At 34.6% G+C, this 25,497-nt stretch overlaps 1 protein-coding gene across 4 annotated transcripts in view; it reads left to right on the plus strand.

The window, feature by feature from the left end:
* Nucleotides 1-25,497, plus strand: part of LOC150102363 (uncharacterized) — a 445,051-nt gene that overhangs the window by 79,824 nt on the left and 339,730 nt on the right. The window lies entirely within an intron of this gene.

Below are 25,497 nucleotides of genomic sequence, written 5' to 3' on the forward strand. Positions count from 1 at the left end.
TGAGTTCAGAAAAAAATAGTAAAAAAATTCCATCACCCACCAATTTTACCCAATTTCTAATTTTATTGTTTTTATTAGTAGTATTTGGATTTCAATTCAGCGCATCGGTATTTATTTTCATTCTCCTTTATTTACAGCTAATTAGTTGTATTAGTGCTTTATTGAAGTGCCTTTTTATGGTAAATAAAGAAATTTCCAAAAAAAATTCTCATTCTTAAGATAGGAGAGAGGAATGCAGATAAAAGCACAGATGGCTACTTTGAATCTGATTCGCTGAGATAACAGATGATTTTCCTGTTGTCACAGACATTTACATTTTCTTGTGTGATTCTTTAGTTGAACTTTAGTCGTTTACTACTAAGGTTATCATATTTCTGAAAGTTGGCATATTTTCTAAGTTAGTGCGAAGATTTAATTTAACGTGTTTGCATTTTTTTTAATGTTTTTATGTAGTGTCGTGTAATAGCGTTGATGTCATTCATTAAAATTCATTTAACTGTGTTTTAAGTGGTGTTTGTAATGGCTTCAAGAGGTTGCAAAAATTCACCTAACATTTTCTGCTACATATGCAGAGAGTTAGTAGTAAAAAAACAACCAAGAAACATTACAGATTTTGTGAAAAATGTGTACTATGCCTATTTTGGGATGAAACTTGGTGACTTAGATAAGCCATGGGTGCTGAATATAGTATGTTCCATTTGTGTAGAAGAGCTTAGGTGGTCAAAGGGAGAACAAAAATCTTTCCGTTTCGGAATTCCCATGGTATGGCGGGTACCCCGCAACCATACCGATGACTGTTACTTCTGTTCTTTGAATGTTCGAGGTTTTAATGTGAAAAATAAAAAAGACATTTCCTATCCTAATTTACCATCTGCAATACACCCAGTGGAACATGGTCCTGAAATACCCATGCTTTATGTGCGAGTGGGACAGCCAAGATCAAGAGCAACATTGGATCAAGAAGGAATGGCCAGAAAGAGTCACATTAGAACCTGGAAGTAAAAATGTGTTACCCGAAACTTTTGTTGCTTGGGAAATCCTTTTACCCCCACTTCACATAAAGCTGGGATTGATGAAGCAATTTGTCAAGGCTTTGGCGAAAGAAGGAGAGTGTTTGAAATACATAAGTGCAAAGTTTCCAGGATTATCTATAGCAAAATTGAAAGAAGGTATTTTTATCGGTCTGGACATCAGAAAACTTATGAAGGATAAACTGTTTGAGGAAAAAATGGCAACTGTTGAAAAAGAAGCGTGGAAAGCTTTGAAAGAGATGGTGACCAAATTTTTAGGAAATTACAAGGACCCCAATTATAAAATGATTGTGGAAGACATGCTACAGAAATTCAAGGATTTGGGATGCTCCATGAGCTTAAAAGTGCACTTTCTCAATGCTCATTTAGATTACTTTCCTGAGAATCTGAGAACTGTCAGTAAAGAGCAAGGAGAGTGATTCTTCCAGACATCAAAGAAATGGAAAGAAGGTATCAGGGCAGGTGGAATGTCAACATGATGGCGGACTATTGCTGGATATTGCACAGACAACCCGGGAGAAGAATTTCACAAAAAAAAATCAAAAAGAAACTTTGAAGGAAAAAGAAAAAGACACCACAATGAAATATAAAGTATGTAGTAAAGATCAATCTTTAATTACTTTAATTAAAAAATTTTTTTCCAGTACTTTCATTCCAAAAATGTTGACAGAAAATTTTAAATACTCTTATTTTACTTAATGTAATACATTTTAAAGCTATTTTACTGTAATATTGAGATCCATTTTGTGAAAAATCCTTGCATGATAGAGATAAATAGAAGAGATATTTGAAATCAGCGGTCAAAAATAAATCAGAAACAGTTAAGTTTCCAGACAACTTTTCATGACTCCAAATTTGCAGTCCTGTGTAATTTTTGTGATTAGATGTCCACGGTTTACTAGCAGAACAGTATATTGGTAAGTCATTTTTATTCTACTCTTAAATTGTTAATTGTAAAAAAATTGTAAAAAAAAAAAATGAAACAATCAGCAGTGGTGTTTGGAAGTTGTCAAACTTCTGTAAGAAGCATTATCTTACTGAAGCCATTGAGTTAGAAGAATAAATTACATAAGAGTTCAGTTGATAACTTTGAAACAAGAGCTGCATGAAAAGAAAATGTTGGGAATCCAATGCTGAGAGAAAAGTGGTGACTTTTTATCCAGTATTGAATACAATCCAGTACCTTCCTCTTGGTACTGGATTTGCAACATTTTCTTTTTGCACAGCACTTGCTTCAAAGTTGTATTATCATGTAATTCATGTGATTTTTTTTCTTCTTATAACTGTAGTCGATCTTTGAAGCAGGAAAGTAATCTTTTCTTTCTTCCTGTGAGAAATTTGATATTTTGGTCCAGGAACTCAACAAAATCAACAATAGACACACAAGATTTAGCTAGGATTGAGAACATCACCTGATTTCTAGATTGATGGGGAAATACCTACAATTTTAGTAGTGATGACAGCTGGGACCCTCTGTGTGCTATTTCTAAACAAGAAGTTCAACTTTTGCTTGTTTGACATTCTCTGACCATTTCCCAAACACTGCTGATTCCTCTGTTATGTCATTTTTTTATTTTTAATTATTTTTTTTTTATATTACTTAAAAAAACATACTAGGAGGGATAGCCATGGTGAAGAAGGTGAAATTGACAATGAAAGGCCTTGTAAGCAAAGGGAAATATGAGATTTTTTTTATGAAGGAATTAAAAAGAGGAATAATTACAGAAGAATAATCTTACTGAATACAGAAGTTAAGCAATCTCTTCAGTAAGCTATGCATTCCAGCCAGACCCATTAGCATCTTAGGATGCTAAAGGTGTATATGAGTTGGTGGTATTATAGATATTGCAAGAGTAGGATTTAAACAGATGGAAGAGATATCTTAAATTTAAGATACCCCATCCAATCTGTAGGGTTGGATGGGATATCTGCAAAGGTGCAAAAGAAATATGGAAAAAAATGGGCAATGTCTATTTTTCAACTTATATTAACATAAGTATGATTCCTAATGAGTGGAAAGAAGGTAAGATAATTTCATTATACAATGGTGTCTTGCAATTCATCATCCTGCAATTTGACAGTTGAATTTTACGGGCCAGTGCATTGGCATGCTTGGAATTGTGCGATGTTATTTGTCATTTCTTGTCGGGCTGCGTTGGTGTTTGTTCATGTTGTTTTTGCTAATTTTCAATTCTGCATTTTTCAGAAAGTAAAATTGTGCATCCGCAGTTATTCTTTTTTGAGTGAAATTTAAGAATGGGTCCAAAGCATAGAGAAGAAGAAAGAAATTGTAGATAAAGTGCAGAAAGGTAGAACAATTACAGATGTAACTCAAGAGTATGACGTTCCTATGCTAGGGTGTCTGCTGGTGCAATGAAGATTTCTGACAAGAATAGATCTTCAATCAGTGAAGGGATGGAAAAGCTGCTTATCACCTGGATTAGAGAAAGACAGATGAAGGGAGATCCAGTAACTCAGGCAATGATCTGTGAGAAGGCTAGGTTAATTTCTGAAGAATTGCAGAAGAAAACTCCAGGATGTACCTCAGATCAAACTGAGGAATTCAAAGCAAGTCAAGGCTGGTTTTGCAGATTCCAAGGTAGGACAGGCATCCATAGTGTTCTCAGGCAGGGGGAAGCTGTTAGTGCAGATAAAGAGGCTGCAGAAAAGTTTGTTAAAAAATCTGAAGATTTAATCAGGAAGGAAGGCTACCTGATACAGCAAATTTTTAACAGGGATGAAACTGGGTTATTTTGGAAGCACTTGCCAAATCGAACTTACATCATGCAAGAAGAAGTGAAGCTCCCAGGACATAAACCTATGAAAGATAGACTTACCTTGTTATTAGCAGCAAATGCAAGCAGGGACTTTAAACTAAAGCCACTTCTGATCTACCACTCAGAAAATCCTCGGTGCTTTGGGAAGAAAATCGTTAAGTCCAAACTGCCATTGATGTGGAAATCCAATACAAAAGCCTGGTTAGACCAGCAAGTTTTCAGTAATTGGATTTTTGAGGTGTTTGTCCCGAGCGTAAAGAAGTTCCTCACTGACAACAATTTGCCTTTGAAAGCACTGCTGATCCTTGACAATGCTAGTGCCCACCATCAAGACTTAGAGGACATTCTTGAAATCAACTTTGACTTCATCAAAGTCCAGTTCTTGCCTCCCAACACGACATCACTGATCCAACCCATGGATCAAGAAGTGATTGCATGCTTTAAAAATAGAGGACAGCATGAATTACTTAAAGCCAGGTTTGTCTTGCTTTAGCTATCTGCTTATGTTATGCAAATAAAATCCGAAAAGTTGGATAGGGAATGAGCATGCTGCAATACTTTTGGATTTTATCGAGGCATTTGACAGGATTCCTAGGAGGTTATAGAAACTCAGTGGGATTGGTATGCAAAATAGGCTTGTGGCATGAATAGAGAGCAGACTAAAAATTATCAGAGAAGGGTGACCAGTGGGATACATGTGGTTCTTTACTTGGGCTGTTGGTGTTTAACTTGTGTGTTAATGATATCAGGGTTGGTGTGGATAGTAATATACAGGTAACCCTCATATAACGTGGGTGTTAGGTTCTGCAGAAATGCCGCGTTATGCAAGCCTCAGATCACATAGAAAAAGTAGGGTTATGTTCCGAAATCGTTTTTTTTTTTTAATTATATAAACAACAATGACATATCCAACAAAAAAATATATTTTTATTTAATTCAGGTAATTTATGTAAGTTAAGAAAACATAAACTATGAAACAAATACAACATAGCATAAAAGTATAAAAATTACAAATTGTACTTAAACATCATTGCACATAATTCATAAATGTTTTAAGCAAAATGAAATAGTGCATATTTTAATCTTTCATAGCACGAGGATTTGAGGATTGGTTAATAAACACTGGTTTTGTCATGTAATCACCTGATGCATTACTACAAAACAGAGTAATTCTATCTTTGGAAACTTTGAATCCAGGATCTGATCTTTCATTTTTCAAAATATAGGTGCGTTTTTGCATTTTTTTCCAATATAACCCAGATTCATCTGCATTTGAACACCTGGTCTGCACTATAAATGTTTATAAACTTCGAGAGCTTTTTGTTTAATAAGATTTCCATCCGTAAGAATTTTCTTTTGATGTGCAATCTTCTGTCGAAATCATTAGGGATTTCTCCATTTTTCCATTAGAATATCGCATACACGAGCAATGTGCTTTGCACTTACTGTTGACCGAGCAATAATCACTTTCTCGGATTTTATGTTCATTTTGTTTGATTGTTCGAATTGTCGATTCATTTAAAATCAAAGTCCCTGCAAAAACTTCTGGTTTTTCTCCATTTTTCAACCGATCCAAGATTTTGAATTTTTTTCTTCGAGAGAAATTAATTTTGTTTTCAATGTTGGTTTTTCCCTTTCATTGCAGTTTGTGGCCATTACCATAAAAATAATTTTTTACACAAAAAAAACAAGCATTGCATATTGTATGTAACTCACCAGAAAATAAAGTGCTCAGCTTTGAGATGAACACACTCATGATTTTTAATGCACTTTCCTGGCAGAAAGGAGGACAATTTTCAACAATAAACGTTTTATACGGTAAACAATTGAGGTACATGCGTGCTAAAGGGTATTTACCCTAATATAAATTCGCTACTTATAATTACATGCAGGATACAGGCAGACACAAATTTAACGAATATAAAATTTGCTTTTTAAGTCGCGCGGTGAAAACCATATGAAAAGATAAAGGGCTACTACAATTTTGCAGACCACGTTATATCGAAACCGCGTTATACGAGGGTTACATGTACAATTATATACTCATAATGGAACATTAGGCAAATTATATTGTATGTTGCTAAGTATAAGGTTATGCATTTTGGACTGGAGACATTCCAGACAGAATAGTTTATTAATGGTGTTTTGCTGCAAGTGGTCAGTGAAGCTAGACACTTTGAAGTGATGGTGGACAGCACATCAAGTTTAGGAACCACACTGTTAGGATGGTTAAGTCAGTACATCAGATACATGCAGTGTCGTAAAGAGGGCACCAACTTGAATATGAATATTTTTCTCCCATTGGATAGAAGCGTTTGATAAGACCACATTTGGACTGTTATGCTGAGATATCATCACCTGAGTTCAGATTAGAAGAGGAGACAACTGATAAAATCCTGCAGAGGGTAACCAAGGTGACATTTGGGCTCTTGGAATTGTGCATATAAGAATGGACTGAGAATGTGGTCTTCATGGTAAGGAACAGATGGAAGTGTTGCGTCACTTTCTTGCATTTACAACTATTTTCACCTTTTATGCTATATCTCCATAATACACTCTATCGGGTAGCATGTGGTACCTCTGAGGGACAATGGAATTTCCTCGAGAACGAGGCAGTACCAGAGTATTAGAGTGTCTGAGATTTACCTCTCGTAAAACGCCAAGAAATTTGTTTTGCTGCGCCACTTAGCGCTATTAGATTATTAATATTAACAACCAAGAGGTAATCTCAGGACAGTACTTAATGATACCTATCAACTCTGCAGACGTGGCCAAAATATACCCTTTTAATATCCCGCATAGGTTCGCATTAATATTTTATAAGCGGTGCATCGGATTCCAGAAATCACAGAAAGTCTTTGTTAGAATCAAAAGCAAGGTTTATTATACTTAAAAGTTGATACACATAATAACATAAATTAAAATCCCATCTTAACGGAGTTCCAGACAAGGTATATAATATTCAAACACTACTATTACACTTATAAAATATTATACAGTAGCTTCCTAAAGTAAGAATCATATTAACCTTAGCTAATGCATTAGTCATGTACTATTATCACAATCAATCTAAAACTCCGTAGCTCTGTCAGACTACACAAGATAACATTCATATCTTTCACAATCTCTTTATATTATGCCAATTCTTTACTCTGACATATCCTTAACTTCGTTCAAGATAAAGGCGAACTTTAACACGACGACAGATAGTAAGGTTAAAATCAGTATTCTTCTAAAGTGATAACAATACAATCCTATCCTATATCATTAATGTTCTTCTTCTATAACATATTAACGTGACACAAATCTTTCATTCATATTCAGTGTAACACAAACAAAGTTTACATCTTCCCTTTTCGGCTCTTTAGTGCTTCATAGGTTCACAGGTAACTGGCCTTCTGTGGACAGCCGGACTTTCCCTTTTCCGCGGAGAATGCGACCGTCGAAACCCGCAACTGCCTATCGGGATCCCTCCGATACCGGGCACTGGCACCCTACGCCACCACGAGAGACGAACACACCGGAGATCCAGGAACAAAAAACCTTGTTTCAGGGTCGCATGACCCTTACATTTCCCTCTTTTCTTCTTGGCATTTCTTGCCCTATTCGATCTCCAGCGAACTCTCACGTGCTATTACGTCATCAGCGTCCATTCTCTCCCCCGCTATTGCACGTATGCTGACGTCACGTTGTTTGCTTGGAGCCACTTCCTCGCGTACAGCTCCATGACCTTTGGACTTCACCCCCCCCCCCCCCCCCCCAACTGTTGAATTTGTGCTTACATTCTATAATTCTTTTATACATGTTATTTTATAATGCTCTGCTAATATTTTACCCTTTCAATATTAAATTAGCCACATTCGTGAATGGCACAAAATACATACTTATTTACCCTTTCATAACAGAACATGTTTGATATATATATACATAATACTTATTTTACACTTAGAGGCAATTTACTATATTTATTTCCCTTTTTTTTTGTTTGTTTGGAAACCCATGTTAGATTGTGATAAGATAGGAGTTCATAAAATTCCACTTTATTACAATCCAACATAGGCCTCCCCTTCCAATAAAATTTTTTCCAAAAATTTTCTTACTCTCAAGTGTTCCTCCTTAGTGTTCAAAAAAAAAAAAAGGGGAGGGTGTCTCTTTTAATGGCATCTCATATCTTCATGTTGTGGGCTTCGTTTACTCCTGAAATAACGTGTGCCCCAGTGATAGTTTGCATCTCACTTAGTGTCTTATTTTGCTCAGTTTCCTCGGATTCTTCTTTCTCACTCACTACTATCTGTGTTCCATCCCCTTTCAACCCTTTAGAGGTGTTCTGTTTGTCAAAATATTGCCTTGTAAATTAGAGGCATCTAGTCCTGCTAAGTTCTTTATTCTATATAAGATAGGAGTTCATAAAATTCCACTTTATCACAATCCAATAGAAGATAGTTGACATGGTAGAAACATAAGGAGATTTTGCAGTGCAGACAAGTAAAATATTAGCTGATGTGGGGGGGGGGGGATCATCATGGAAACTTAGTAAGCAGTGGTTAGGAAGTATGGGTTCAGGCTTTTCTCATACTATGTCATGAGTGGGTGTGTGGAATGAATTACCAATGACTGTTTTGAATGCATTTTCTGAATGTATTCAAGTATTTAGATGTTTGGTGATCTGGAAGAGATCCTCTCTTGATGGTTCCTCTGCTTCCTATATACAACACAGCAATATTTAAACCAATTTCAGTATATGGATTAGAAATAAAGCAGTGACTCTCAAAGACTGATAACTACAAATACAACAGTTTTGAGTTCTGCCAGTGATGACAAATAGCATCACTGTTAGAACCATATTAAAAATTATAACAGAAAAGAACTTGATGTTATTAATATTGAATATATAAATAGTAGAAGCAATCTAAGATGGTATGGTCATTTAAACATAATAGGAGATGAAATAATGGCAAAAATGACAAAAAAGGTACAGGTGGATTGATTGCAATTAGGTGTCCTTAGAGAGAGCAGAATGTCACAGCAATTATTTTTGCAAAACATACAAAAAAAGAATTTAAGTTTTTGGAGAAAAGAGTGAAGCTAATAATAATGGCAAATACTTGTTGGATTTCTGCTTAGGACATGGACTGGTTATTACTAACACCATGATCCAACATAAAAATGTGCACAAATTCACATGGAGAGAAGAGGCAAGGAATAAGAAAAGTCTCATTGATTATATTATTGTTGATAGTGATGTTTTCTCCCCGGTGCAGGACAACAGAGTGTACAGATGATTTGAAATTGGAAGTGACCACTATTTAGTCTTGAGCAGGATAAAATTGAATTTCATATTGAAAAGAATAACATGTAAGAAAGTTTTAAAGCGAATAAAAGTTGAGCAGCTCTCAGATGCGAACTGTAAACTAAAATACACAAAGATTATTGAAGAAAAAATGAAAGCGTTTCAGAATAGGAACCAAACCTTAGAGATTCAGTGGCAAGCCTTGAAGAAAACACTGATTGATTCAGCCAGAGAGGCTGCAAGGATAGAAAAATCAGAACTCCATGGTGGACACAGGAAGTTAAAGAGTCAGTGAAGGAAAAGAAGAAAGCATATCAAAAGTTTCTGTCAAATAAGTCAACTTGTGCTCTTAGAGAATACAGAGACAAATGTAAGAAAGCTAAACAATGTAAAACTAGCTAAACAAAAGTCATGGGAGGACTTTGGCAAGAACATAGAAAATAAATATCAAGAAGGTGGAAAAATATTTTGGAGGTTGTTGAAGCTTAGGAATGGAGGAAAGAGTGCTGTAAAAGGAGTTAGAGATGATATTCGACCAGAAATGCTGAAGTATGTTTTTTTTTTTTTTTTTTTTTTTTTTTTTTTTTCCCGTATCCAAACACAAGTAGTACAGTAGTAAGTAAGTGGTACAACATGATTTACACCAAATTAGGATACATTACAATGAGATCATCTTAGATTTGGTAGGTGAATTATATAGGGAAATAATAATTAAATATGAAAAAGGGAAACTATACATAACTTATATACAATAGATATGGTCAGATGTTCCTCCAGTATCTTGCACAATCAACTGCTCTTTCTGTGCAGGATATAAGGTCCTCTTTTGTGCAAGGTGATGGAAGAAAGTAGCAAACAAGAGGGTGACCCACACTCACAATTGTCTGGGCCAGTGAGGTAGCCCCATCTGATAGGTTTTGTTTGCAGTCTGTTGAGGAAGTATGGTGGTATAAGAAATTATACTTTTTTTTTATACTTTTTTATACTTTACATACTTTTTTTTTTTTATAAGTATGGTGGTATAAAAATCTTACAGTGGCTGCACTGCATTCGTCCCTCTGTCCAGAAAGCCTGGACAGAGGGACGAATTCCCGATGATTGGAGTAGAGCTCTCATAGTACCCATATATAAAAAGGGAAATAAAACTGAATGTAAGAATTACAGAGGTATTTCCCTACTGAGTGTTCATGGTAAGATTTATGCAAATATTATTATTATTATCTAAGACCTCCAGGGAGTCAAGGATTCATTGAGGGAGGCTGTAAATTACCCAACCCAGCTATCATACCTACTCTTGAATTCATTCACACTAGATGCACTCACTGCTCTCTGGGAGAAAAAGCTAGCTCTTACCCCTTTCTTGACTGAAAATAAATTTAACTTCCATGGATATCTCCGTGTTCTCTCCCCACCTTCCATATAACGAAAAATTTCATCAGTTGAAATGCTATAACATCCATTCAAAAGTTTATAGACCTCTATTATATCACCGCTCTTTCTTCTGTTAACCAGAGTCTGTAATCCACAACTCGCAATCTGTCGTCATAATCTAAATCCCATAATCCCGATATAATCTTTGTAACTTTTCTTTGCACCCTTTCCACAGCTCCTTCATCCCCTTGGAACCCGGGAGACATGTGAGCAGAGTAATCCAAGTGTGGTCTTATCAAAGCCTTATAAAGAGGCAAAATTACTTCCTTATCCTTATATGTCAAGGTTTGCTTCAACATAGCAATTATCCTCTGAGTTGTATTTGCAACTTTTGCTTTGTGACCTTTGAACTTTAAATTCTTATCCACCAATACACCAAGATCTCTTGCCTGTTCAGTTTCTTGTAGCATAACCCCCGCTAATATAAAGTGCCGCTGGAACTAATCATGCCAAAGTGCATAACTTTACACTTACTGACATTAAACTGACAGCCATTTTCTTATGCCCAGATTTCCAGTCTATTCAAATCATTTAATTAATGAAATAAAGAGCCAAAAGGCTTCACTTCGGCGATGTAAACATTATTTAAATTAAGGAGATTAAAATCTCCCTTAATTTAAATAATACTCAAATTATTTTGTAATTGCTGAATGTCAGTAGCATCCTGATTGCCCTGCCTATCTTCGCATCATCAGCAAACAATTGCTAATCTGATGAGATACTCTGCTTGATGTCATTAATGTACAGATTGAACAATAATGGCCCAAGGACTGAACCCTGAGGTACACCTTAAATCTGGCAGATTCACACCCACTGTATGCCACTTTTTGATATCTCTGTCAACCATTCCCTGATCCAATTAGAGTTCATATTCCAATTTCATATTCTCCAGTTTATGCAACAGCCTTTCATGGTATCTTATTAAATGCCTTAGAAAAATCCAACATTAGCATAGTGTATCCATTCCCTTTATTCAACTCAGCCATAACATTGTTATGAAATATGAGCAAATTTCTAAAACATGACCTTCCTTTAGTAAACCCATGCTGTTCCTTGTAGAGTATAGCATGTTTGTCTAACCATTTCTGTATGCGAGTTCTTACCAACTTCTCTAAAATCTTCACTACCACACCAGAGATACTAATAGGTCGGTAGTTAGATACATCAGTTTTTGCACCACCCTTGTGCAATGGAACTATCATATATTCCTTCCATTCCTGTGGCATTATTCCTGAGCTGAGACTCAAGTTATAAATGTATGAAAGGCCTATCTAATTCAACTGAACATTCCTTTAACAAACGGGCAGATAATCCATCTGTCCCTATTGACACATTCTTATCCTGGTTATGCAAGAGCTCTTCAACCGCATTTTCATTAACTTCTAACTCTTCATCCAATGTAGCAGTAGCACCATGCTCCATACACCTGGTTGATGTATCTTAGCAAAGTGAGCACTCATGAACTGAACAATCTCCTTAGCTTCCGACACTCGTGTACCATCTGCATTTAATAAAGTTATTCTTCCACATTCATTCTTTCTTTTGCTTGCGACATAATGATAAAATTCTTTAGCTTGTGGAAGAAAAGCTTGGTGAAGAACAAGCTGGATTCAGGCCAATTAGAGGCTGTCAGGATCAATCTTCACTTTACGACAAATAGTTGAGAAATCATAGGAATATAACAAAGATCTGTATTTAAGTTTTATTGATCTGGAAAAGGCATATGACAAGGTGCCAAGAGAGAAGTTATTCAATATGCTACAGTTATATGGTGTCAATAGGGCGTTATATCAAGCAATACTTAGTCTTTATTTGAGTTGTAAGTCAGCGGTTAGAATTGAAGGAAGTACAAGAAGATGGTTTAATGTTAAATCTGGTGTGAGACAAAGATGTACATTATCCCCTCTGTTATTCATTATCTATATGAAGGAAAGTGATCTCATTATCATAAAAATTATGATAATGTGATTCATTAATTCATGAAGTTATCACATTATGAAGGAAAGTGGTATTAAACATGATATCAAAATTGGAGATGTTAATGTCAGCTCTTTGCTTTATGCGGAGTTATACTTCTAAATAAATCCACTACAAGTCTGCAAGGTTCCCTGACTAAATTAAATAACTGTTGTAATAGATATGGTATGAAGGTCAGCAATAAAAGACAAAGACAATGAAAACAGGCAGAATCGTTGAAAATATTAACTGCATTGTGAACAGAGAACCTGTGGAACAAGTAAAAACATTTCAGCTACTTAGGCACGATTTTTAGTGAAGATGGTAAATTAAATATGGAAATAGACAACAGAATCAACAAAAGCTGGTATGATAGGAAGTCAATTTAATAAATTTATATGGAATAAGAGAGAAATTAGTCGGAACACAAAATTATCTGTATACAAGACAGTGTTCAAGCCACTTTAAACTTATGGATCTGAGAGCTAGGTCAGAAGTAAAACACTTGACCGAAGACTAGAGACCACAGATATGAGAGTCCTGAGAAAGATTAGAGGCATGAACAGATGGCATCAATGGCAATATCATATTAAAATGAATGAAACAGAATGGGCGAGGAAAGATTAGCAAAACAAGTGTTCTCTTCCAGGTTCGTAGAAAATGACCCAGATATAGGTGAATTGATAAAGTACAAAGTGCCTTAGACCAGCATTTCCCAAACTGTGGGCCACGGCCCCTTTGGGGGCCATGGGTTTTGTTGAGGGGGGGGTGAAATAATGAAAACAAATTTAAAATGTTTTAAGACTAAGTAGATTTTTTTATTTTAAAAGAAACGTATTTAACTTTTATTATTTATTTTTTATATTTTAATGGAAAAATTCACACATTGGTGTTGGTTCACAAACTTTGCTTCCTGCGTATTTCGGTACTTAATGAATATTAGTAAATATTGCTTATTCATATGTTTCATTTCAAAGCAGTGGTTAATTGTATTTACTTCGAATGCTCTCCAGGGAAGCTTCAAATCTAGCTGTCCCTTTCATCACGTGTTTGTAATCAGTGACTGTTGGTATTGACTTTATATACATATCAAAAGTCGTTTTATATTATCACTGTCATCCGAGCTAATTTTCTGTTCCCAATAAAAAGTTTCGCATATACTTTACACATGAAAAAAAAAAGCTTAAACAAGTTCATGTGGGGAGATAGTAACTCGCTTGCAGTGGTAAACAACACGCCCTCCCTAACAGCCACTATACTGCAGAGGCAATAAAAACAAGTACTTTTATTATGCCAGTGAATAAGGTACGAGGAGTCTGTGTAATATATTTCTCAACAAATAGTGCAATTAGAGACAACTGGGATAAAAACACACTAATTAATGAATCACATGTCCCCTCATACAAAAACTATGCTGTATTGACTGAAACAAAACCATATGTTGCATAGCCAAACACAGTGTCTAACTAAAAACTATTGTTGTTAATTAGATGTGTGTGTGTGTGAGTTCGATTTCCCAAGGCAGGAATAAAATTCAACCGAACGTGTTAAAATTCGTAAAAGTGTTAAAACTAAGTAATATATATATATAATGAATGTTATGACAGTTTCACATATGGAATTCGGTTGAAGAGAGTTAGCATTTCAACTCAATTGTCAGCTATGCTTTTATCTTTCGGTTGCGTGATCTTTTGTTAATACCGCACCAATCATATGCACGTTTTAATAACCTACCTTTGCTGTCTGTTTCGCGTTAGTCTTAATTACCATAAAGGGAGAAAAGTCACAAAAGAGAAAAATGTTTCTGGTCCGGGGATTCCTTTATTCAGGTAATATTCACTACTTTCATGTTATCAGTCTGTGGTGTGCCAGTATCGGTAAGTGGTGATATTATTTGATCTATTCTACGTTAAAAAATTTAACCCTGAGATGGATAAGTGGCTGATAAAAAAAATTTTTAAATTCCCGCGAACAATCAGAAGAAGCAGAAACAGACTCAAAAAAAAAAAGGACAGTATTTCATATTTTACCAGAACAGCCCACATCGTCTTCAGAACCAAACGGTAAGAGGCAAAAAATGTAATATATGCATTTGATTTTTGCAATATTCGCTGTATGTTTTGTATTGAATATAAATACAATAAATATTATAATAATATATCTCTCTATTATGATTTTTTTTCGAGGGGGGGGGCGTGAAATATTTAAATTTTTGCAAAGAGGGCCCCTGACATCCAGAAGTTTGGGAAGCACTGCCTTAGACGATAGAAATATAAGATCTGATAATGTTGGGGGCTTGACAAATAACAGATTGATTTGGAGGAAAATTGTTGATAGGAAGTTAGTAATGATGTAAATTTTTCATGAAGTACTATCATATCCTGTACACACCCTTGAGGGTACATGGCAGGAATTTGATGATGATGAGAATTTTGCAAACGGGTAGTGACATCTATTATGAATACAGTTCAGTTCATCTCAAGTACTTTTCTGTCTATATCTGTTATTGGGAAGAAAACATCTATACTAGTTCAGTAGCAGAAGAAATCTCTTCTGCTACTGAACCAATGTGTTACATGGTCTCTTGTCTTCCCAGGAATAGTAAAAATAGCAAGAAGTGTGCATGTTGACCACAAGTTATGAATATTGAAATCAAAAAGAGAGACTAGTCAGACATGAATAGGTCTGCTGAATGTTTGCATAAGGTCTTGAAGTGGTACAGTTTTTTCTCCTCCTGCACATAAATTCTAAATTCTCACACTTCACAAGGGAAAAACTTGCAGATTTTCAACTGACTCATATGATAAATTTTTAAACTTCCATACACTGAGGAGCAAACCATAAAATGGGATGGGCATCTCACCTGATGATCAATGCCTCAGATTAATATTTAATTTTTTACAACTAGGAGCAAAGGCATGAAATTTTAACTTTTTTTTTTTAAACCTTTGCCACTTTTCTCACATACCGTAAAGACTTTGGATGCTCAACCATGGTTCTTCCAGCACCAAAAAAAAAAAAAATAAATGCTAGGTATTGCCATATATGTTCAAATGCCTCACTTGATGGAAGGAAGAGGAGGGAGATCTGTGTTGGTGTGTGTGTGTGTGTGTGTGTGTACTCTTGTTTCAAAAATTGTTGTGCAATGGCTAAGTTTTGAAAGGATGTTGGAAGTGATTCAGTGTTCAGTTGTATAAAAATAATATGTTCAATAAAACACGATTTATCATCTCAATTTTGATTAATCTTGATTTAAAATCAAATAGCCTAAAGTTTTGCATGTTAGGCTTTAATCTAAATTATAAAAGAACATTTGAAATCAGTAAGGAGACTTTTTTTTTTTTGGCTGACTTCTCTTTTTCTCAGCAGTGAAAAGATTGAGTATATCCAAACAATTGATCTTCACCAGAAAATGCATCCTTTGGAAACATTAATTTTTACAACTGTTAGGGAGCAAAGGCATGAAATTTAAACTTTTACCACTTTTTTCACATACCATAAAGGTGTAAATTTTTTTATTTTTTTTGGCAGGGGGGGGGATTATTTGTGTTCATTTATATTTGCATTCTATCTTATGTCTTGTAATCTTGTTGGGCTGCACCATATGTAAAACTTTTGCTATCTACTAAGTCTTGTCTATTCTTCTTAATCCCTAGCCTTCCTTACTTTGTTTACTAAGCCCTCCTGTCTTAAAGTTTTGTTCCGCCCTTCCTTTCTTACCCCTGCCTTTTCTTCCTACCGCTCATTAAGCTGCCTGTTTTTTCGACTTTTGCTGGCTAAATGATTGCAGTACACTTATTCTCTCAGACTCTTCTACCAGACAGATTTATTTTTCTGGTAGAAGAGTCTACCAGAAAAATGAATTCTAGAAATAATAATAGAAATAATAATTCTTAGACTATGGTCTAAGAATTATTATTCTTAGACCATATAATAATATGGCCTAAGAATAATAAGAGTATGAACAAAGGTAAGGTCCAAGCTAAAATCCTCTTAACTACACAGCAAGTTGTGGCTATTCCAAATTAACACAGGCACACAGGTATGCCTGTGTGCCTGTGTTTTATTTGAGATGATGCATTGGCAAATGATCAGATCCATTGTTGCTAAAACAAAACATTTTATTTTAACTAGACAGTTTAGATTACAAAACAGTGGGGAATAACCAATTCTCCCAACATAACTGACTTCAGCAAAACTACCAAATCATTGAAATATATACATTTTACGTACAGTCAATATTTACGCATTATAAGACAGATACCTTTCTATAAGTATAGAATAACCTTTCTTCATATATAACAACACAACCATCAAGAATTCTCCTTGCACCATTATAACGTATACACTTGCTCTACCCAGTTACTATACGACACTTAAAACTTTACCATCAACCCTTTTGTAACACTTACATACAGTTCTTACTTAACTAAGTTACAAGGAAAATAATAACAATATTACTTGTTTACTCACAGTTTACTCGTTGACCAGACATCAAATCTTTCACGGGAGGCGTGGTCAGTTATGTGGGGGATAACTGTTGCCAGACACTCCTTGGAGGTCTTTAGGAACATTCTAGAGGGATCGCCGACGAAATGACTCTGACGGTGGGCACCAAGTCTCCAGTTGCATACTCGCATCATCGCCTTGTCTCTTCCACTCAGCTGATAGGGGAACCCGAACTCCAGCTGTTGCAATGGCAGTAGTCATCGTAATCCTTCTCCTCTTTTCCATCTCCTCTTTTCGGCCCCCTTTTATATGCTCCCTGCTCTTTGTTCTCAACCCTCGAACATAATTAGCCATCGGCACAGTGACTGTAACATAGCTGTAAGTAAACTGCAGTATTTGAATCATTGAACCATTGGTCACTCTGGCTTTCTCGCTGAGGGTCCTTGCCTTAGGCGATCAACTTGTTTGCAAATTGTTACAAACTTTTCTGATACACTATTCTTATGGTTTACTTACAATGTTAATGTCACTTAATTTTAAGTACAATATTTTAACAGGAATTATTTAACATAAATTTCAATACAGTAAATTTCTTCTGAGACAAAAGGAATCTTACATATATTTTTTTTTTACATTATTTAAACCCCTGTAAAATCGAGATCAATAAATTATATTAATTTATCGCACGAAATTTTACAAAGGCTCTGGCAACTAAATAATTTTTTTTTAAACAATATTATGAAATTATAGAAACAGTAAAAATTCTATTGAAATACTAATATGCATGAATATATGCACAAGTGGATTTCCCAAAATCCACTTTTTTTCCCTGTATTCTCTGTCTTTTACAAATAAATGCCCATTATCACTTAATTTGTGCTTGTTCTTCACACTAAGAATACATTTAAATGTTTTACTTATGTTCTTTATTTACAGTTTTGTATATACTGAGTGAAAAATTTCATTAATAAGTAATAAGTTTTTGTTATATGAAAAAATACTGTTAAAAATATGTGTGATTACATGTATTAATGCAATTGTATACCCTTAGTATTACCAGAGCCACCATGTGGTTAAGCGGTAGTGATATAAAACTAGACTTAAATGTAATTAAGTAGTAAAGCTGCATACCATATGTTATAATTCTTAGGAAATAACACAGAAATTTTATTTGTATATTATGTCATTTATCATAGTTTCTATGCCAAACATGTGCAGTCGCCAGTTGTTGTACTGACAGCAGCCATGTTGTCACTAGAGGTTTGCTTTGAATGATGATAACAGACATTCACATTACTTTTTGTTTTTAGAACAGTTGTCATTGGGTGACAAAAACACTAATAAGCAAAGCGTAGGCAGGCAGGAAGGAGAGCTGAAAAAGTCTAATAAACTACTGAGTTAAATTCTCTAATCTCAGAAAAGTTTTTACATGCATCTTTAACTAAGGAGGAAGTGTGAAGTTAATAATTGAAGGACAGTATAAAGTATCAAGTCTTTGTATATGAGAAGCACGTGATATACTCCAAGGAGCAATATGGAATCTGTAGTAAAGCTAATTTTATTGCAACATTTCAAACTGCTCAGTTAAACATATTCCTGTTGTCTGAGAGATTATTCTTCATGCTTACTTCAGAAAAAATGGAAGATGTGTTTAAGGAAATTGACTTTCTGAAAGAAGATATACAACTATATTAGTTAAGTGAGACCTTTTAATTTTGATTGTATTCTAAGGAATTTGAGAGATCAGGCAAAGTGAATGAATGATCAAAAACAAAATAAGTGCTACAAAAGAAGTTTCCATATGGTCAAGTGAAACTACAGATCTTTCTGCCAAAAGCTATGTCATTTTCTTTTGTATAGTATTTGATATTATTCCTTAGAAATGTATTTTAACTGAGAGAGTGATAGTGGTGTTGTCTTTAAGCTCATATTGAGTAATTCTTAGAAATGGGCATTTAATTGTTTGCATATATTAAAAAAGTGAGATAGATATGTAGAATAGTAGAAATTAATTTACCAATTGTAATTCTATAGAGAAAAGGAATGTCAGATCTCCTTAGAGAGAATTACTTGTTATAGAGAATTGTATGTGTTGTGTGTGTATATATATATATATATATATATATTTATATTTGTTTACAGTGAATACTTTATTTTTATATACTAGATCTTCATTCTTTGGATAAACCCAACATGTTGATCTTAGAAGTCAAATGTACCATCACAGATAAGAATATGAACATTCTAACCAACTAAAATAAAAATGAGTATGTTGTTATCCTTACTCCATGACTGACTTTAATATATAGGTGGGGAATAGCATAATTGGAGCAGTCAAGCTTCAAATATAACAGATGCACAAGTGCATTTTTTTGAAATCGATTGCATTTCTAAAATTTTTCTTTATTCTCTATCTTTTACAAACAAATGGCTATTATCATTCAATTTTGTGCTTATTCTTCAAACTAAGAATACATTGGAGGGACATCTTCCATTAATTGTATTGTAGTCATTTATTTGGACAGATGATTGAAAAGTTAGAGAATGATCTTGATGCAGTAAACAGAAAACTGGAGTGTGGGAAAACCAATAACTAATTTGTGTATTATTGATTTGAATATGTCACTTAAATTAATGGAAATAATGGTGAAATGAATACTAATCAAAAGTGAACTTTGCAGTTTTAATTTGAATTTTATTATGACTTTATACAAAATTAGGCTACTGAAAAAAAAAAAAAAAAATCAAACTTTTCATTATGTATTCACAAAAATGTCGTCATCATCATCAATTTCCTGATATGTATCCCCAAGGGGGTGTTCAGGTTACTATGACAGCACAACATGATTAAGGTTTATATTATTATTAATCTCTTATCAAAATTTTCCACCAAATCAATCTGTTATTCCAATATTGTCATATCTAACATTTCGTGCTTCTAAGACATTTCTAACTGAATCAATCAACCTAGACCTTGGTCTTCCTCTGTGTCTTTTCCCTTCTATCTTGGCATCAAACACCTGTTTTGCTAACTTACTTCACTCATTCTGTTTAAGTGATCATACCAGTTTAGATTAGCTGTAATGAGACATTCTTTGCTAATAATGTCAAGTTCCTATCTAATGTCTTTATTTTTAATATGATTCTGCCATTGATGCCATCAGTTCACTTCCCTAATTTTTCTCAGAATCCTTATATCTGTGATCTCTAGTCTTTGATCAAGTGCTTTATTTCTAACCCAACTCTTAGATCCATAACTTAAAACTGGTTTAAGCACTGTCTTGTATACTTCTAGTTTGGTGTTTTGGCTAATTTCTATCTTATTCCATATAAATTTATTTATTCAGCTGGCTACACACCATACTAGCTTTGCTTGTTCTGTTGTCTCTTTCCAGATTTAACTTGCCATCTTCACTAAAAAGTGTGCCTAAATAGCTGAAGTATTTTACTTGTTCTATAGGATCTCTATTCAGAATGCAGCTGAAGTTTTCTATGCTCCTGCCTATTTTCATACTTTTGGTCTTTTTATTGTTGATTTTCATGCCAAATTTGTTACAGCTGTTATTCAATTTAGTTAGTAAATCCTGATGACATGCCCTAGATGTGTTTAGGAGTACAACATCATCTGCATAAAGCAAAGAGCTAAGTTTGATATCTCCAATTCTAATATCAGGTTTGATGCCACTTTCATTCATAATGTGATCCATATAGATGATGAATAAAAGTGGAGATAATGTGTATCCTTGTCTTACCCCTGATTTTACATCAAACCATCTTCCTGTATTTCCTTCAATTCTAACTGCTGACTGACTGACAGCTTAAATATAGACTATGTATTGCTCTGTATAAAGTTCCATTCACTCCCATACAATTGTAGTGTTTTGAAAAACTTTCTTCTGGGCACTTTGTCGTATGCCTTTTCCAAATCTACGAAACTTAAATACAGATACTTGTCATATTCCCAAAATTTCTCAACTATTTGTCTTAAAGTGAAAATCTGATCTTGACAATCTCTATTTGACCTGACCCAGCTTGTTCTTCTCCATGTTTCTCTTCTACAATCTTTCTCAACCTCTTCAAGTATGCTTGCATAAATTTTACCTGAAACATTTAGTAGAGAAAAAGCCCCAGCTCTTTTATATCATATAGCAAAAGGCTATCCCTTTTTTGAAAGGTTTTCCTTTTTCACCAATCTCATATAGATGAACAATCAAAAGACTAATTGAAACTAAACTGCAAAGATGACTAATACCGAGATGATTAGTCCCATCTGGGTTTAACTGCATTGAGTTGGCCTTCTCTGTCTGGGATTGCTCTCCAGTCATCCCTGCAATTGACTATAAGACTACATTGAATTAAGAGGATGGAACTATAAGGGGGACTGGAAAGTAATCAATTATTTTTAATAGGTCGTTTTTAGCAGATGTTTTTTCTTAAATAACACATAAATTATTAAATTTGATTTTTATTTAAATATTAGCATTACTTTTCTATTTAAATTTTTTTTTTTTTTTTTTTTTTTTTTAAATTTTAGATTATTATTTTTAATGTGGCGGACTTTAAAGTTGAAGAGCACCATTTACGTCATTGTATGCTGTTTTTGTTTCACCAAGGAAAGAATGCTACCGAGGCTACCAAAATCATTTGCTCAACTTATGGAGACGTATTGAAGGTTAACAAATGTCAGCGATGGTTTAGGAGATTTGCAGAAAAAAATTTTGATCTCTCTGATCATCCTTGATCTGGAAGACCTCTTACTCTAGATGACGATACTCTTAAGACTCTCATTGAATCAGATCCAAAACAAACCATACAAGAATTAGCAGAGAAACTTAATTCATCATGATCAACTGTCCAAGAACATAAGAGTGGCAAGGTTCTTAAACAGGGTGTATGGGTACCGCATGAACTGTCAAAAAACAATAAAGCACAGAGACGGGCAATTTGTAATTCATTGTTGACCAGACAACAAAATGACCCCTTTTTGGAATGAGTCGTAACTGGTGACGAAAAATGGGTGCTGTATAGGAATAATAAATGCAAAAAACAGTGGCTTTCTCCAAATCAAACTCCAATTCCAACACCTAAAGATGGACTTCATCCACAAAAGGTTCTGTTGCATTTGGTGGGATATTAATGGAATTATTCATTACGAACTCGTGGAACAAGGTAAGACTATCACAGCAGCCATCTGTGAACTGTGAACAATTAGAGCGACTACATCAAGCATTGTTAATCAAATGTCCTGCATTTGTCAATCAAAAAGGGGTAATTTTGCAGCAAGATAATGCAAAACCACATTCTGCAAGAATGACTCAAGAAAAAATTAGGCAGTTAGGATAGGAACTTCTACCACATCCTCCATATTCACTGGATATTGCCCCTAGTTCGTATCACTTATTCAGGTCCTTAGAACACAGCATAAGAAATAAAACCTTCCGTTTGCAAAATGATACCCAAAGGAGTTTGATATAATTTTTTGCCTCCAAAGAAAAAACTTTTTTTCATAAAAGGAATTCTAAACTTAGTAGATTGTTGGAATAAGGTTATAATTAATGATGGTGATTATAGAATTGAATAATGTTAATTTGTTCTTTAATAAAATTTATATTAAAAATGTAGTTCAAAAAATTGATTAAAATTTCCAGTCCCCTTTATATTTAAAAAAATCTCTCATAGCAAGAATAGACACACTTTTATTTCTCCCTGGTGAATATTGTATAATATTGGTGGTCTACACCATCTAGTCATAAATTTGGTATCTCCTAGAATGCTTCTTTCTAAATACAAAAATCGTCTGACTGAACAATAAAATTTTCATAATGCAATATTATGAAGCATTTGGATGTCATATTGCTGGTTTTCAAATCCATGTTTCTTTCTAACCTTCTATAAATGGTATTTTAATTCATTAATTATAAAAATCAAAATTCTCTTCCCGTTGCTGAGAGGTGGTGGGTATTGTAAAAAAAATAACCTGTTCTGTTGTAAGTAATGGAATGCCCAGCACATCACATAATCTGTTCCAAATACGCAGGGCAACTGTAGAATGCGTGTTCCACTGTTTCCATTCGGTAACAGATGTCACAGATTGGATCTCTGATGTTAAAGTACCTCCATTTGATGGTATTGACTGGAAGGCAGCCATATGCAATTCTCCAAGCAAGATCTATCTTGTTAGGGTACCCTTGGAACTTCAGGTTATGAAACAAAATATTGTTCTCCGTACCCAACTGTGGAACTTCACGGCTAAAGATATTAAAGATTTCTTTGTACCAAATTTTACTTTTTTTTTTAATGGAAAGAAGGTCAATTCCAGAGTGTTTTAGCAGTCTTAGAATTAAGCACAGTGTTGTAATATTCAGGAACAATCTCAGCTTTTGGACCTGTATAATCATTAATTCCAAACAGGGGAAGATGAAAACCCAAGTAGTTATGGTGAAGATCTGCACGTGTGATCAGTCTGCAATATTTTATGGATTTTAGAAGCTGTATTGCTTAGTTAGCAGAATTTTAAGACTGGAAGTCCAAATCCTCCAAGCTTCTTTGATAGTTAAAGAAATTCCTTTTTAACTTCCTGGTATCAGCTGGAACAAAAAAATTGCAGAGGCTTACTATATAATTGCTTTTCTTCAGCTTCTGTAATATTTATTATGTATAACTGAGCAGAAAAGATTATGGTTTTGAGTACTATGGCTTTAGAAGAAAAGGAGAGTGACCCTATTTTCCAGTCTTCTAACATTTCAGGGTTTTTGTATATAAAACTGGTAATATTGGATAACTGAAGAAGAGAATTCCAAGTATAGTGAGGAGTTCTCTCTTAGGGGTTAATCCAAAAGGAATGCCTTCAAGATCCAACTTTCCATAAACTTTTAATTTTGTCTTGTCTGCATTAATAATTAATCCACTGCTTTTACTGAATTTTTCCAAAATACCAATATATATATATATATGGAATAATTATCCTTCAAAGTTCCCACTACATCATCGACATATGCTAATACCTTATTTTCCTTTATAGTTGAAGGAACTGTTATTCCTCGCACAGCATGTGTATTGTTGACTTCCTGTAAGAAAGGTTCAAGAACCAATGCAAAGAGCACTGGACTGAGAGGGCAACCTTGCTTGACTCCTTTTTGAATTTTGACAGAGTCTGACAGGACCCCATTAACTAGGAGGTGGGTAGTTGAATTGGTACAAGCTCCTTTGATAACAGATAGCAGCTTTTTACCTACACCAATTTGCTGGAGGATGTGGAATAGAAAGGGATGCTGGACATCATCATCAAATGCTTGAGTAAGGTTTACTGATAGCACTGCCATCGACTGCTTTTTCGTGTTAACTAAACAGATTAGATCACATAGCAAAAATAGATTAAATTCTACTGCTTGACCTGGTACTCCATACACCTGTGTGCTTTTAATTATGTATCTCATTCCCACTTTAATCCTGTTATTGATAATGCAGAAAAATATCTTGCAGTAAGTATTAGATAGAGAAATAGGTCTCCAGCTGCTGATTAGGGTGTGATCTCTATTAGGTTTAGGAATGAGGACAGTATGGCTTGCTACAAATTCACTTGTAGCAAGCCATACTTGGGAATGGGAAGAATAAAATCCCAGGCTTTGCAATAAAGTTCTATTCCTAGACCATCACAGGTCCTGGTGATTTTCTTGTTTGGCATTCTTTATAAGCTGTGTTAACTTCAGATGCTATATTGGGTCTGTCAAGCCCAATATAGCATATGAACAGGAAAGCCATTAATATTCCAAGAGTTATAATTTCCAACAGTAGTACTGTTGTCTTCAAACAGATTTTTGTAGTGTTTTTGAAAGAAGTCAAGTATGTCTTGGGTGGTGTACATGTCTTCTCCATCAACACAGATTTGAGTGATAGTCTTTTCTTTGCGAAATTTTGTGAATTGTCTGAAGAATGCAGCTGAAGGGCTGTCTGCTAAAAATCTTAAAATTTCTTTCTTCTACTTGTTTCTGCCTTTCCAGTTTCTCTGTGTTAATGTTTCTAATTATGTTGCTAAATTCTATACCATTGTGTTGGTTTGTTACGAACCAGCTTCTCTCTTTATACAGGTCTTTCAACTTTTTCCTTTTGAGGAAAGCCTGTGCCTTTCCACATTCCATCATATTCTGCTCTACTGCTTCTTTGAATTTTAACCACATATCCCAATTCCAGGTCCAATTTGAACAGAGGGTCTGGAATTTAGTTGTAAAGATTAACAGAAAATTTTGTCGAAGTCTCCATGGTCCAGAAGAGATCTCTACTTTTTCCATGCAGTTGAACTTAATTAGAACTGGATTATCATCTGACATGTTGATGTCAAGATGTTCTGAATTATCCTCTTTGTAAGGGAAGAAGAGATATAAATTTGATCAATACGAGTGCCAGTACCTTGGTTCATGTACGTGTATGCTTGGAGATTAAGATTGCGAATCCTCCATATGTCTACTAGCTGAGCATTGTTGAGACATGTTTTTAACTGTGCATATCCCACTTTTCCACTCCTGGGGTGTCCTCCTATTTTGTCTAATGTGGGGGTTTTCAATAC

This window comes from Typopeltis vanoorti, chromosome 10 (assembly GCF_054136105.1).
Source record: "Typopeltis vanoorti isolate ZY-2024b chromosome 10, IOZ_Tvanoo_1.0, whole genome shotgun sequence".
Taxonomy (NCBI): domain Eukaryota; kingdom Metazoa; phylum Arthropoda; class Arachnida; order Uropygi; family Thelyphonidae; genus Typopeltis; species Typopeltis vanoorti.